This window comes from Delphinapterus leucas, chromosome 11, assembly GCF_059928025.1.
Source record: "Delphinapterus leucas isolate spDelLeu-1000000601 "Yukka" chromosome 11, BTC_Dleu_Yukka2, whole genome shotgun sequence".
In the NCBI taxonomy this organism is placed as follows: domain Eukaryota; kingdom Metazoa; phylum Chordata; class Mammalia; order Artiodactyla; family Monodontidae; genus Delphinapterus; species Delphinapterus leucas.
Window position 1 is genome coordinate 30541076 of NC_143139.1, and position 16702 is coordinate 30557777.

The 16702-nt window shown below is 38.0% G+C and overlaps 1 protein-coding gene across 7 annotated transcripts in view; it reads right to left on the bottom strand.

The window, feature by feature from the left end:
- SLC2A13 (solute carrier family 2 member 13) overlaps window positions 1-16702 on the bottom strand; it is a 428310-nt gene that overhangs the window by 119377 nt on the left and 292231 nt on the right. The gene's annotated exons all lie outside the window — the stretch shown is intronic.

Below are 16702 nucleotides of genomic sequence, written 5' to 3' on the forward strand. Positions count from 1 at the left end.
TTCATCCATGTTGCTGCAAATGGCATTACTTCGTTCTTTTTTTATGGCTGAGTAATATTACTTGTATATATGTACCACATTTTCTTTATCCATTCCTCTGTTGACGGACATTTAGGTTGTTTCCATATCTTGGCTATTGTAAATAGTGCTGCATTGAATATAGGGCTGCATGTATCTTTTTGAATTATAATTTCTTCTGGATATGCTCAAGAATGGGATTGCTGGATAATGCTGGGCAGGGCTGTGTCAAGGGGCGCGTTTTGAGGTAGCTATGAGCTCAGTATGACTTTAGGCAGCCTGTCTGCTAATGGGTGGAGCTATGTTCCTGTCTTGCTGATTTGTCTGGCCTGAGGCGTTCCAGCTCTGGAGCCTGTAGGCTGTTGGATGGGGCTGCATCTTGGTGCTGAAATGGGGACCTCCAGGAGAGCTCGTGCAGATCAGTGTTTCCTGGGGCCTCTGCCACCAGTGTCCTTGCCCCCACAGTGAGCTACAGCTGACCCCTGCCTCCTCGGGATACCCTTTAAGACCCCTAGTTAGGTGTAGCCCCGGTTCCTATGGAGGTATTGCTTTGTGCTGGGTCCCAGTGCACCTGAGACCTTTGTGCACCCTCTGAGAGTGGAGTCTCTGTTTCTCCCTGAGTGTGGAGCTCCTGCACTCAGGCCCTGCTGGCCTTTAAAGCCAAATGCTCTGTGGGTTCTTCCTCCTGATGCCTGACCCTCAGATTGTCTTGGAGGGCTATTTTTATGTGGGAACATCCCTGTGTAGGCTGTGGGTTTAATATTTTTTGGTGCGAGTGCTGTTTTTAGTATGGATGTCTGCTACCTCTCGCCTCAGTGCATGCTGGCTGTTATCCCCTTGATAGGAGGTGTGACTGTTGCTGTGGTGACCAGAGTTTGCACTGGATATTGAGCGGGGCCTCCCCTTTGCTCTGTGGTTGCCACTGTCCTGTCAGGGGCAGGGCCTGCTCCCTAGATGTTGGAGTAGAGGGCCCCAGAGCTGTTTCTGAGCTGTGGTATGAGGTAGGCAGGACTGGAGCACTTCCACTGGGAGAGAAGTCTCTGAGTTTTCCTCTTCTGGAGCTGTTCACCTGTAAGTGTACTCTGCCGTGTCACTTTTCACCCGTTGTGCGGGCTCACAAATTACACTGTTGTTGGAAATGGTCTCAGCCCCATCTTAACCATGGGTATGCTGGCAATTGGCCCTGGTGTCTCTAAGGCATTGTTTTCACTAGGCCTCCAGCACAGATCCACCGAAGTCAGGTCCCAGGACTGCAGTAATCGTGTACCTGGACTCGCTATAGGAGCTATGGAGGCACCTCAGACTCTAGTCTGGCCCAATCCCCACCTGTACGTGCCCACAAAGCCCGCAGCTGCCAAAGCTAGACCTGTCTCAGCTGCAGTAGCGCTCTTCCATTCTACAGGTGCTGAGTTTACAAAGCCGGCAGCGGGGCTGTAAATCCGTGGTTCCCGCAGCCACAAGAAGAGATTTCAGCTCTTCATTAGATGCATGGCCCCTGGGGCTTAACTGTGGTTTCAGCCCCACCCCTGTGTGTGGGCCTCTCACCAGAGTCTGCTCCCAAGGCTACCCAGGAGAACTGGCCCCCACCCAGCGAGGCGGGGGCGGAGGCGGAGACAGGCAGGTCCTGGCAGCCTGTTCAGGTGGGAGCCCCTCCTAGCGCCTGCGGAGGCTGGGGCCTGCACGTAGGGAAGGCGGCTGCAATGGCAGCCCCGCCCCTTGCGTGCCACTCAACAACGGCGCCCTGCCTCTATGGGAGCCCAGGCTTCTTCCGTGAACGTTCCCAGTTGTGGAGCTCCTCACTCCCGTCCCCTCAGGCTGTCTCTTCTCAGCTAACAGCTGTCCACTCCCAGGGTCTACTCTCCAAACCCCACGTTCCAGCACCCAGGCCCCGTGCACCACGGCGGACACCTGTCAGGCTGAGGCACGCAGGGCTGTGGCAGGGACCATCTGTGTACCTCTCACTCTGTCCTACCTGCCACAGACCAGTTGCTGCGCTCTCCTCTGAGCCCCTGAAGCTCCTCTTCTGTCCCACCTGATCTCCCCGCTGGTGAGGGGGCTTCCTCGGTGCGGCAACTTCTCTTCTTCAGCTCCCCACCAGGGGTGCAGGTTCCGTCCCGTTTCTTTTTAAATTTCTTTCATCCTACCCGGTTGCACGGGGATTTTACTGGTCCTTTTAGGTGTCCAAGGTCCTCTGCTAGTGTTCAGCAGGTGCTCTGTGAGAGTTGTTCCATTTGTAGATGGATTCTTGATGTACTTGTGCGGAGAGGTGAACTCCACGTCCTCCTATTCCGCCACCTTCAGTAGTGATTTTTAAAAAGTCTGTTTTTTAAATTAATGATGATCTTCTTATGTAAAATATTAACACCAACATGGACTCATTCATCTTAATAAAAAGTGTCTTCCTTTTTTAAAGTGGTAAACTAGTAACTTACTATGCAGTGTGAAGGATGTATTTTACTGATCACACTAAAAGTTATGCTAACCATTTTTAAGATTTTGAATTCTGACAGCTGTTATAAAAAGAGAAACTCCCAGTGAAACGTCTCCCATCATTATGACAATTGTGAACATTTTGCAGTCAGACTGTAAAGTGATAATAAATAATTATGAAAACAATTCAGTCCATATGAACGGTACTATACAGTTTCCAAGTGCTACTCCATACATTATCTCATTTTCATAAAGACCTGGGCAGCAAGGTCATACCTGTATGTAACCACTGAGAAACTGACATAAATCTAGAAAGGCAGAAAACAGAAATGCTGGGAGAAAATTTAAATACTTAAAGCCAAAAGAATTTGATACTTGTCATGCTATTTTATTGCATTTTAGAATCTTCTCAATGTTTTAAGAATAACAGATACACTGCACAAAGTAATCCTTACAAATAGAGCGAGAATAAACTAAACAAAACAGAGATATTACAAAAGGCCCTCTCTCTCTATTTGGGGATGCAGAACCTACAGACACTGAGGGCTGACTGTACTTTGTCATTTTATATGAGGGACTTCAGCATCCACTGATTTGAGTATCCATGGAGGTCCTTGAACCAATCTCCCGTGGGTACCGAGGGACAACTGTATTTCGATGTTTTCATTTTTGACACAATAAAATCATGAAATTACAGGTGTTAAATTAATGGCTAGAAATGGGAGTGGTAACAAACAAAATAAGTTGGTCAGTTTATTTTATTTATTTAGTGATTTTTAACAAAATATTTATTTATTTAGGCTGTGCCAGGTCTTAGTTGCAGCATGCATGCGGGATCTAGTTTTCCCACCAGGGATAGAACCCAGGCCCCCTGCATTGGGAGTGCAGAATCTTACCCACTAGACCACCAGGGAAATCCCCAGAATTTTATTTAAAATGAAAAATGTGTCCTAGGTATGTAAAATAATTTCTTTAATGGTACTTAATTTATAGAGGCAGATTATAAGTAAAGAGTGGCCTGGGAATCAGAAACTGTCATTCTAAAGGCATCTCTGTGGTGTGCTGGCCAGATCAGGTAACATAATCATTAGTTCACTTAATATTTATGTATTGAGGACATACTATTAAGCTATGTGAGTTACTGAGAGCCCACAGATATGTTATTAGATCCAGTTGTTGTCCTAAAGAAACTCACAGTTTAGTATAAGACAGTGAAACGGAAAGAAATAATTTTAATATCGCAAGGTATACAAATCACAATGTGGCATAAAGGACAGACCAAATAATTTTCTTTGATGTATGAAGTTCCTTGATTTTCCGGTAAATTTAATGTTTGAGTTGAGTTTTGAAGAATTCATCGGGGTTTGCCAGCAGGTCTGATGATCTGGGAGGACATTGGTCGTAAAGGAAATGACACATATGAACGAAAAAGTACAAAATACTATGCTGGGCTCACAGACCAAAAGTATTTTACTGTGGCTGAACATAAGAAGGTCCATAGGAAAGAGAAGTATGACATAAGGCTGTAGCAGAAAGTTTTGTTATAGAGGGGTCTTGATTGCCATGCTACATGTTTCATTTTTATTCTGTAGGCAATGGAGAACCATGAAATGGACTTTAAAGAGAAGTAACACAATTAAGTCTGTTTTGTGAAAAGATCACTCTAACTACAGCAAACTGGGCAGACAGGATGCAGACGGAAACAAGGGTATATTTCTTTAAAGCATTTTTCAGGTCATTATACTGGAAATAGGACCCTGTAGATTTTCTGTATTAATGTGAAACAGTGAGAGCAAAGGCTGGAATTCAATGATGGCCTTATATCCTCAGCAAGAGTTTCAACTTCAACCCACACTAAATCTTTTTCTGGATGGAGTGTCTTGAGTTTTCATCCTCATTTTTCTTTCTAAAACATTGGTAAATGTTTTAGGTTTTACTGCTGCCATAACAAATTACCACAAACTTAATGGCTTAAATCAACATAAATTTATTTTCTAACAGGTCTATAAGTCAGAAATCTGACACAGGTTTCATTGGGTGTCAAAAATCAAAGATGTCAGCTGGAGAGGCTCCAGGGGAAATAGATATCTTGCTTTTTTTGGCTTTTACAAGTCTCCCACATGCGCTGGCTTGAGGGCCCCCCTTCCTCAATATTCAAAGGCAACAAAGGTAGGTCTAGTCCCTCTCAGGTCCTTTCATTCTGATATTCCCTTCTGCTTCCTCTACATTTAAAGACCTTTGTGATTACACTACCCCAGATAACCAGGATAATCTCCTTATTTTAAGGTAAATTGATTAGCAGATTTAATTCGATCTGCAACCTTAATTTCCCTTTGCCATGTAATGTAAAAGATTCACAGGTTGTTTACAACATGCACATCTTTGGAGGGGATTGTTCTAGTACATAAAGGTGCTAATAAACAGTAAAATAAGCAAAAGGCCAACAGTTAGAACAAGGGGAGGAATGAAGATAAGGATATTCACCTAAAGGGTAATCAGTTCTAGAAGAATTTAGACAATAACTATATTCCCCTTCATAGGACTCTTTCAAGGGCAGGGGATGACATATCTAGGTCAGAATAATTCATGAACCGAGTTTTTAAAAGTCACGTCATGGAGTGGTAAAATGACACATTTAATTTACATTTTAAAATGTGTGAATTCCAATGTTTTTGTAAATGATGCTACCAGCCAACCATTTATGTAATAGGCTACCTACTACTGTACTTAGTCTGAGACTGTATGTAGTAGTTTAAATTTGCACAAAGCAAACAGAGTTTTCGTCACAAGAGTACAATATGAACAACTAAAAAAGGCTTTCTGGGCTTCCCTGGTGGCGCAGTGGTTGAGAGTCCGCCTGCCGATGCAGGGGACACGGGTTCGTGCTGGGAAGATCCCACATGCCACGGAGCGGCTGGGCCCGTGAGCCATGGCCGCAGAGCCTGCACGTCCGGAGCCTGTGCTCCGCAACGGGAGAGGCCACAGCAGTGAGAGGCCTGCGGACCGCAAAAAAAAGGCGGCTTTCTTTCCTTTTTTGACTCAAAGGAGGGATGCCTTCTCTTTTCAAAATCATGTTATACTATCTACCTGACAAACTATCATCATCTTCAAAGATTCCCTGGGTAACCTTTGGTTATCTCACCCATACTATCTGTTCCCCAGAGTGAATATGAAAGGCCTGAAGGCAGTGTGTTCTCACAGAAGACCAGCTTCACAAATCTCTATAGATGTCTAAGAACAGAAACAGCCAGACTGTATGTATATCGCTATCTTAGAGATTATGTGAGAGGCAGCTTCCAGTCCTGAATTTTAAATTTGAATAAAACAAAATAGCTCTGGAAAACATGTAGGCTTTGCTAATAGCAATCTATCCTAATGATGACTTTTAACTAGCAATAAAAGCATAAACATGAGCACTTTATATGCTGAGCAAAATACATATATTATGTTCCTATTTGAATAAAGCATTTCATAGGAATTTCTGAAAAAGTTATTTTTTTCAGCTTCTTGAAGCCACAGCCTGTCTTTTTCACTATTGCTAATATAACAGAGTTAATTTAACAGCAAGAAGTAGGTACCCAATAATTGCTTGTTAAATTTATTGAACTTATCTACCACCAACTTTTAAAAAGGAATTAAGAATATTTATAATGAAAAACATGACAGAATTGCTAAAATAAAAATAAAAGACTGAGAAAAGAGAGTAGGAGGGATAAAAGATAAAGATAATTGTATGAAAACTTTGGATGCGTAATCACTATAAGCTATCTCTAAAATTTCTGGCAGCCAAGGCAAAATAGTAAATGATTGTTTTAACTGACAAAAAAAAAAAAAAACAATTCATGATGAAGATAAACTTTTTCGGGCATGAAATTATAAAGAATTTAATTTCATGAGTAAAAGAGATATGGAATATACTCTTCCTGACACTGTCAGCCAGTCTAAATACAACAAATTAACAGATGAAATTTAGTCATAATTATTTTAATTCAGGTGGCACAAAGGTGATATGTACTAGCAGTGTTGTGGACAGTTTCCAAATACAAACCTTGTCTTACTCAATAGCCTTAAAGGTCATGTTCACACTTGGGAGAACGACCAAGTTAAATGAGAAGATTGGAACTTATGGAGCATAGCTGAAGGACTATAAACCCTGAAAGATTCCTATTATCTAAGCTATGTTGTTTGATTCTTTTGGCCCCTATTTGTATCATATGCCAGAATACACTGACAACAGATTTAAGATGCTATTCTAATAGAAGATGTTCTTTTAATGGAAAATATTATATTTTCCTACTGGGATGGTATTTATACAGTCAAAAACATGGGTAACTATGGTAACTACATCAATAGCTTTAAGAGAAGAATATTTCACCCAAATAAAAAATCTTAAAAACAGTTTACAAAATAATTAAACTTTTTGAATCTATTTTATGTATTTTGTATATTGAGAAATCTTCTTTGTGTATTATTAGATGCAAACCATAAAGCCAAAAATAAAAGTTAGAAAAGTAGAAATTAGGATTTCATTTATATCATACATGTGTTTAAGCTAATATACTAGTTTATTGTGTCATACTATTCTTAAATCAGGCAATGATCCAAAAATTATAGTAATCCTCAGAAAGCATAATTACTTATCACATTTAATATATTACAAGACAGTTTTCATAATTTAAATGATTTTATTAATCTTTTGGGAAGAACAAAGTAAAAATGTGCCAAAGGAAATTAGGGATTTCTACAGACCCTCAGCGTAGCCAGTGTGACTGGTACTCCATCTCAGAGACCAGTCCCTCACCCTGGCTTCATAGGACTGGAAACCTCAGGAGAAATAACTGATCTCACCCAGCTTAACCACATCATTAACCTTTCCCTGTGCATCATTAAGAACAATGATAGAAGCTCTCTAATCTGACCTCCAATTAATCAATATGCCAGATTAACCTATTCTTTCTATAAAATATATGGTCACAGGACATTGAACATTTGGGACTTCATGCAGGCTCACATTCCCCATTTGTTGAATGTATGTGTATCAAATCAGGTGTGTTTGTTTCCAAACCTGTTTATGCCTGTCATTATGTAATTTAATCAAATAATACCTAAATCAATAAAAGATGCTAAAAGAGAGTTACATTAAAAACAAAACTGTATGCTTTTAAAAAGTCAATAAAGGTTAAATTATTTAAAAAAAATTTGTGGGCAACACAACCACAAAAAAATTGGGGATAAGATGTAAAAGTCTATAAGAAGATTCTGCCCTTAGGATTCTTCTCATATGTCTTTCAGTTCTTGTTCTATTTGAAAGAAACTAAACCTGGAATTCATAGATGGCAATATTGAGTGTGGTTTATGAAAGAAAAACAATTTGGAAGTTCAAGCAGTGGATGTGATGAATTATTGTACAACTAAAAATAAAATGTTGAAGGTATATATGTATCATTTCCTCATAACTGTCTTTTTCAGTTAGCTGACCAAGAGCCGATCTTCATGTCAGTTAAGAGGGTTTCCACCTTTCCTCACCATATCTCACAACCCTACTTATTTCAGCAACAAGCAGCAATCCAAGGCTTTCAGGTCACCTATTTCCAGCTGGTCACTTACTTCCATGTTAACCTGTGGATGCAGTAATTTGCCTCAATCTTCCTCTTGTCCCAGCCCTCCCACACTCCTTCCCTGGGCCCTGTTAACTAAGTTTGGATGTGAGGGTACCACCTTCTTACAGCTTAGATCTAGAGTCCAGGCTGTTTTTCTCTCACATCCTATAAACTCAAGGAGACCTGAAGAAGAGGAGAGGGTGGCAAGGGGAATAAATGAACTACAGCATCCTCTAACCCTCCCTTTTCAGTTGTTGGCCTACTTCTGGTCACTCCTCATTCAGTGGCAATTTCAGTACCTGCCTCACAATTTCTTCACCACTTCTACCTCTGTGTCATGATTCTTTGTAAGAGTAGCATCAACATGGTCCACCCATAAAACACCTAGTCTCTTAACTGCTTCACTTCTAAAATCCTTCAATTATCCAAGTCTCTGACCAGCACCACCTGGTCACAGCTCGCTTACTTGAATTCCTCCACCCACACAATTCTTTACTCTTGTGGAGACTTTTACACCATACACTCTACCTCTTTTCAGTTACCCATCATCACCCATTTCTGCTTCTTTCCTATAACTGTACTTAGAGTGTTAAGTAGTTTAGATTTCCCAAACCGGTGGTTCTCAGGTATTGGTGTGCTACAGAATGACCTGGAGGACCTGTTAAAACACAAATTGCTAGGCCCCACTCTGAATTTTTGATTCAGTAGGTCTAAGACCAAGAATTTGCTCTTCCAATAAGTTTCCAGGTGATGCTGACACTGCTTTGAAAACTTACTCCCCAGACCATTATTATAATCATTTTCTTTTTACCATTCTCAAATTCCCTGGTCTATTCCCCCTTTGTTATATTCATGCCATAAAATCTGACTCTGTCTACTTACATTCAGTTATTCTTCTACTCTGCAATTACACCTAGCAGCTGAAAGGTTCTAGAGAGAAACACACAAATTGACCTTACATGAAATTCCCTAAGATGCAAACTCTACAGCTCTCAAAAGGATGATTTCATAGTATCTCCCTTCTCTCCACTGTTCCAGTCTAAATAGCCTCAGGTGAAATCTTGCCTAATATTCACTGAGAAAGTGTGAACTATCAGAGAGGTACACCCTCATCTCACCACCACCAAATCTATCAACCTACCTGATCAATTCTACATTAATTCATGGAAAATCAACTAGCACTCAAATATTTCTCTTCTAGATTCCTTCTTCAATATTTGCTGCTTGAATTATTAATCTTTTCGTCTGCTATTCCTCAGCAATTTATGTGTACCTCTGTTACAATACATACCACTTTCCTTCTGGTATTGGAGTTACTTACCTTTTTAAAGTGTATAATTCAGTGGTTTTTAGTACACCTATGACTAAATTTAAATCCCTTAATTAAAATAATGTTCACAATAAAGTATTAAAACAACCCAGAGGGTTTAAAGAAATAAAAATGTTTCTGGAGTAGGGTGAGAGGGAAGGGTAGAGTTTCAACACACTCCTCACCACCATGCACTCCTGATTCAGCTGCACTCCTTTCCACTCCACTGGCCAGCCTGGTACCCGGGTACCCTCAAGGCTAGGGAAGAGAACCTTAAAAGTGACTGTCTGACTTGTGAGCCTGTTTACTCAAACAATGACAAATTTTCTTTTTAGCTCCAAGTTGTACACATATAACACCTCATTAAAGCAAACAAGAGGGAAAAAGGTGATGGTCTATTTAAAATTTTTCTCAGGGGGTCTAAGAGCCTGAGTGAGAAAAAAGGGCAGGTCATGTCATTTACTTTATGAAAAAACTACTTTTGGCACTATCAAAAGGGTATAAAATGGTATTTTATTTTAAGCTACAAGGCACTCAAAGGTTTGTTTGTAAGCAAAAGTTTGCAAGAACTTTCTATATAAAAACAACATTTTACAGCGTGGTCAACAAAACTGTGATTATGCAAAGATATGTAGTTTTATGCACATTATTTGTAATTGTAAATCTCTGCAGAATCACAGATTGGGAAAACAGACCAAGAGTATGGAGGATGAAGTAAAAAAAGGAAAAAAAATGCAAAATTATTTAGAGAGCAGAATCTCAACTATTAAAATTAATCACAGAAAAATAAGACAAATAAATACACCAAAATGTTAAGATACACTAAATCAAAGATTTTAGGTGCCTTTTCTTCTTTATAGGTTTCCAATTTTCCATAATAAACATATGTTATTTAAAAGTATTAAAATTTTGTAGATTAGAATATGTCATACATTGTATTCAGGCACCATAAACCTCCAACTCTGTGAACTAAATCCAATATTAAGTAAAACAAACATGAAATAATAATTGTGAGGAACTAATATATGTCTGTTTGTCTTCAGATAAAGTCACTTACAACCTATTTTTTCTTTGCCAAATTTAGTATTTTCTTAGATGAAATGATACATTTTTTATGTCTTAGTGCCCAAAACACCACAAATAAGACACTGTAATAAATTTGTAACTTATCTATTTAATTCAACAAATATTTACATGATAATAGTAATAGATGTTTTAGTGGAAAATAAGTATATAATGGCTGAATGTCTCAATTACATGCAATTAAAATATATTTATTTGAGGCGTACTATGTGCTAGAGACAGTGGGAAATAAAAAGACAAGTAAAATTTGGGACTGTTTGGGGAGGGCAGGGTCTCTCATCCCACTGAGGGAAACTGCCATACACATAAAAATTACATCCCAATGGGCCAAGTTTTACGGGAGCTGTAAGATTAAAGTGCTATTCGAACATAGGCAGTGATCAACTCCACCCAACAGTCCAAATTGTTAATCAGTGATTCCAATTAGCTATATTACCACATCTCATATTCCAACATTGAAAAAAATACAAAAGGTCAAGGAATTTAGGATGCTAGTTACCACAAGACTTAGTCTGGGACAGCCTTTGAAACCAGCTCAAGGATCATGCACAGAGAGAAGTAGAAAGGACTTATGAGACTATAAATCATAATCAGAATGACAAATACCTATTTGGTTCACTGGGTAGAAAAACTGTAGTGGCAGAGATGGATGTTATAGCCAGGAAGGAAATTCTTGGTTTTGATTTCATAGGAGATGGCAATGATCTGAATATGACTACATTTAAGGTGAGCCTTTGATGCAGGGGATCCATGATAAATGGAAAAGGAGCTCCATCCACTGGTGCTCATGAAGCCAAAGAGTTGAGAGAGGAAGAAGGCATACTGGAAGGAAAGGATGCTATAAAGGTCAACAGGATTGCTCACTTCTCAAAGAGTGAGAACAACACACTGACTGGCTGTACTTGAAACTCCCTAATATGCTCACTCTTCAACTCTCCAAAATGATGAGTCCATCTCCTGAGGAAGAGTGGGCTCGTGGAACAAGAGAAGGCAGCAGAAGTAGAATGCAATTCTGTGAACAAGGTACCAGAGAATTCCGTCACCTAACATGTAAAATGTATACAGATAATTTTCTTTGTTTCCCTATTTCCTGCTATACTGTGGATAAAGGAATTGCATGGTGTGACTTAACCACTCTAGATATGAAAACCAATGCCTATAAGTTTAGATGATTACAATAAACTTTCTATGAAAAGATAAATATTAATGGATATTATAGTCACCACGAGGACTCAGAGAGAACCTCTCTCTGACCTTAGTAAGGAGTTCTTGTGCTTCTCCGGGATAATTGATTTATTTCTATCTTAGGGACACTGTGAAACATGTATTGTCTATATTGTATTGGTTGCTAAAACATTTAGAGTAACACGATTCTCAAACTGTAGTGTGAATAAAAATCAATCTGGAGATTGTAACAAACACAAGATTCCAAGCTGTCCATCCTCTTTGCTCATCCCCACCCACTCACCACTGCCCAGAATTGATTCATTTTAAGAGATTCTAACTTAGGGGGTTCCAAAAACACTTTGAAAATGATAGACTTTGTGACCTAGTTCGTACAGACACTACTCTACAGCAAGTTTCTTTTACAGAAATCATCTTATCTTGTCCTACTTTGTCCTCTTTCCTAAATCACTATCTTTAAAGATTGTATCTACTGCCTCTCTATATGTTTAATTAAGTCCTCTTAAACTTTTTCTGGAATAAGGAAGGGTTGAAGTAAATAAAGACTTTTGAATTAGTATGAATAAATCTTATTTTTCCCTTTCCAAATATTGGGGAAAGAAAGCTGATCAATTTTTTAACAGCAGAGGAACAAGTTGAGCTGTAACAGCCCTGGGCAAAAAACACTGCAAAGAGAGGGCTCCCACACCAATGTATTATTAAACAGTAAATTAGGCTGACTTGATCCAGGCACGTTGACAGCACTGTGCCCTTTGATGTTCAAAGAAAGACCTAAAACTGCACTTGGTTCATTTCAAGTGCATGCAGGCAGCACCAGGACATGCTTGTTCAATTATTAGTGGAAGTGCAGGACCTTTCACCAATGACAGAAAAAATTCTGCCTATGTGTACACATAAAGTTTGACCTAAAGAAGAAAGAGCAATTATCAGTGAGTCAGCATACATTTATTGAGGTGATACATCATGAAAGACATTCATTTTAATTTTTAAATACTATAGAAAAGCATTGAATCATCTTGTTAATTCTGAAAAGCCAGAATTAGGAAAATACTTTTGAGTTAAATATTTCTGTGTGTCTGAATTGACTGGATTCCCTTAATTCTCCACTTTCCTTTAAACATGTAGAATTGGTTCTATAAATGCCCTTTTCATTTTTTGTTTTTTATGATGAAAACCTAAAGCTGCTTCATAAGAAACACGGAAGAGAAAAACAACAAGAATAATGGCTAACATTTATTAGCATTTTCTGAGTCTATGAAGCTCAATTTTAGAGTTGGAGCTGATGGCAGAACTTCTCTCCTGATAAAAGTGGAAAAGGAGAAATAACATCTATTGAGCACTTACCATATGCCAAGTAGTAGCCAGATGTGATTTACCCATATTATATCATTCAATCATCACACTTTATGAAAATGCAAACTCAATAAGAGTCAATAATAAGCATTTTTAGGGTATAAATTAACTCAACATAAAGCTCTCCATTCTCATACATACTCAGGATCCCAAAGAGACTGTTATGGAAATTCTTACTCAGTTTATTCACTCTATGCACAGCGCAAAACATAAACCCTTATGCGCACATTTACAACTTTACAATTTTTTTCTGCATGAAAACTATTTTCATTTTCTGCAGCTAGAGTCTTTTGTATTGTTTAGCACTTTTGCTGCCAAATAAGTTGTCGTTAATTGTGAAATTCATAAAATATAAAAATCATAAAATTACACTTAGTTAGAAAGAGACCTTCAGAGATGGGCCAATGGATGGGCAGCCAGCCTGTTACAAGAGATATGCCAGAAGCATGTTGCCCCTTAAGGGGGATAGAGAGCACTAGCTTGTCCCAGAAGCCCAAAGCCAACTAAACTCTCCTCTCCACTGGGAACTCTGGAATCAATTAAAATAAACTTAAAGAACGGACTTAAAGAGGAATATAAATAACAAAAAGAGCATCTTTACAAACGTAGGAGATAAAGGAGAAGTAGAGTTACTCACACATTCTGTCTATTATGGTGATGGTGGGGCAAGGAACTATTGGATACTGAACAGGAGTTTTTTCTTTTTTTTTAAACACCGGAGAGTAGACTTCCTTCTCCTTCCAGCTGCTTCTATTTTAATGACCTGACTGTGGCTGAGGATTACTTACTTATTCCAGTTCTATGATAAAGCAACCTGTTATTCTGTTGTGAAGACTATTGTTATATTTTAACTAAATCTGTGTGTGTGTGTGTGTGTGTGTGTGTGTTTTGATTTCTAGAAGTTCTTTCTTCTTGGCAAGGAAGGCACAGAAGTGACGGTATTACTACAGAGAGGAAAGAGCATGGACCTGGAGCCAAGAAGCATGTGCTTATTCTTGTTACCGTATGAGGCCCCTCTTCTGTTTTGCCTTCCCCTTATGGATTAAATAAGGCAGAAGCCAGAGGGGTATGGTGTGAACAGACCAGTGATCAACAACTCTTTTCCTTCTAATTTCAGGAAGCTTCAAAAAATGAGTTTGCCCCTGCTCTGTACCCTACATCCCAGACCCACTCACAGCCTTGTGAAACTTGGAAACTCTACGGAACTGATCTGGCAGATATCAACTAATGAATCGATTGGGCTGACTTAGTAAAAACCCCTGGAGAATCCATGTCCCTCTGGAGAAGTAGCAGAGCCATGTAAGTAGGCTGCCTCAAATGCCCAAGTTCTGCTGCTTGTCTAGTTCATGGGAGAAAATGCTTATGTACTTAACCGTTCTAGGTTCTTTACTTAAAACATACAATTCAGCGATATACTTACAATTAGTGACAGTATGCAAAACTTATCCTGTTTTTGAATATTTACCCTTTATCAGACAGGACAGAATTGCAAGAGGGCACTGACTAACTTTTCATGATCACTTTTTAAATATGATGTTAACAGTGGCATAACAGGTAAAGAAGTTCAACATAGAGATCCCTTTGAATATAGACAGTATTTTCTTCCATATGGAATTCTTATAATCAAAATTTTATACTACTACTTGATGAGACTTAGCTTTATATCCTGACTCATATAGCTATAATCTCATACAGTTATGATTTGCTTATATCTGAATAAAAACAACTAAAATTATTCCAGGGTTTCAAATAACCATAAACACTGAACTATTTTTATTCTGAACAGTTCAAAGTGTTTACTTTTCAAAAATACAAAAGAAAACTCTCCCTATATTGAACAATATAACTTAAAATGTTAGCTGTGATACTGTGGTTTTAGAAATATTTACAAACTAGATGAAGGGATTGCTCTTATTTTTACTAAAAGCAAACCAGATGTTGGCTTACATTATCATGTCACACTATTCATTTTAAAGTTTATTAGGCCTATCTTTTTGCAGATCATACATACCTGACTGCTTACTTATTTATCATTTATAATTCCAATTCAAATCTCAAAATTTGTTATCAATCTCATATTTGTTGCTAAATTTTTCATTATATATTTCTAAATTATTATCTTATTTTCTCAGGATGCTATATATTTCTCTTAAAATTTAAAGTACTGGCAGATTCTTGTACTTTTTTATATTAAATGAGAAATTTTAACATACATTAATACAAGTATATGCTTCCTCTCAAACAAGTTATTCTATATTTTATAATTATTAGAGTGTGAATGTACTCTACACCCTCACACACTATTATACACTTCAAGTGAGTACAGGCAAGAGTTTATGCTTTAGTGGTGAAAAATATTTTACTTTAAGTTCTAAACCCTCATTTGTTCTTATTATCCCATATGATTATTTCAACTAAAAAATAAATATAATTATTCATATTTTTATCTGCTTCCGCTTCCAACTTGTCTCTGGCTAATAATATTTTTTATTTCTATAGTAAGTTAAAATTGCTACATGTGAGCAGAAACTCTACAATCTGTAAAATAATCCCAGTCACCAGTATTAAGTAATATATGTCTGTATCACTTTTTTAGTACGAAATCATGAATTATTAGTATATAAAATCTTGAGTCATATGTAATGAATAAATAAGGAGAATATTATTCAATTTACAGGAAAACGTTGGCCATGTGTTTACCTTAAAAAAAGAGATGTAATTGAAAACTCATGTAGTTCATTAGAGCATCATTATTATTATACAACATCGTTTATAAAACTGAAAAAAATTAAAACCACATTGTGCCTGGCAGAGTAATGGCCTGCCAAAGGTGTCCATGTCCTAATGCCCAAAATCTGTGAAAATGTACTTTACACAGTAAAGGAAAATTAAGGTTGCAGATGGAATTAAGGTTGACCTTGAGATAGGGAAATGATAGTGGATTATTCAGGTGGGTCCAACATAATCACAAGAGACTTAAAAGTCAAAGATGGAGGCAGAGAAGAGTCAGAGAGGCATGTGACTAAGAAGGAGGTCAAAGTGATGTGATGTGAGGATTCAACTCACCATTGCTGGCTTTGAAGATGGATTTTTGGGTGGAGGATGGGAGGGGGCATGAACTGAGGGTTGCCTTTAGAAGTTGGACAGGCAAGGAAATGGATTCTTCCCTACACATTCCAGAATGGAATGCAGTCTTGCTGACATCTTGATCTCAGCCCATTGAGACCCCTGTCACATTTCTGACATAGAGGATTTAAGATAATAAATTTGTAGGACTTTTGAAGTCACTAAATTTGTGGGGTTTTGCAGCAGCAACAGAAAACTAATACATTGACACCCTACCATTATGAGATTGGTTAAACAAACTATGGCCTAGCTATACAAAATAATTCTATAAAACTATTAAAAACATTTAAAAATGATAAGTAATAACATGGAAAATAGTAACATCCTACTATTAAGTAAAAAAACTAATAAATGGGTATAAATGACATGATTTTAATTCTGTAAGTCAAAGTATATACATATAACATAAAAAGGGAAATGTCATCTCTGAGAGATGGGATTATGAATAATTTAAATATATTTCTTACTTTTTCATGTTAATGATGAATTTTATTACATACATATTCTTAAAAAACAAATGGTAACAGAAAAATGTTGGGCACCTAAATTACTAAGGCCCTCAAAGTTTCAAAAGTACTTTTTCAGATCTAATTTGAAG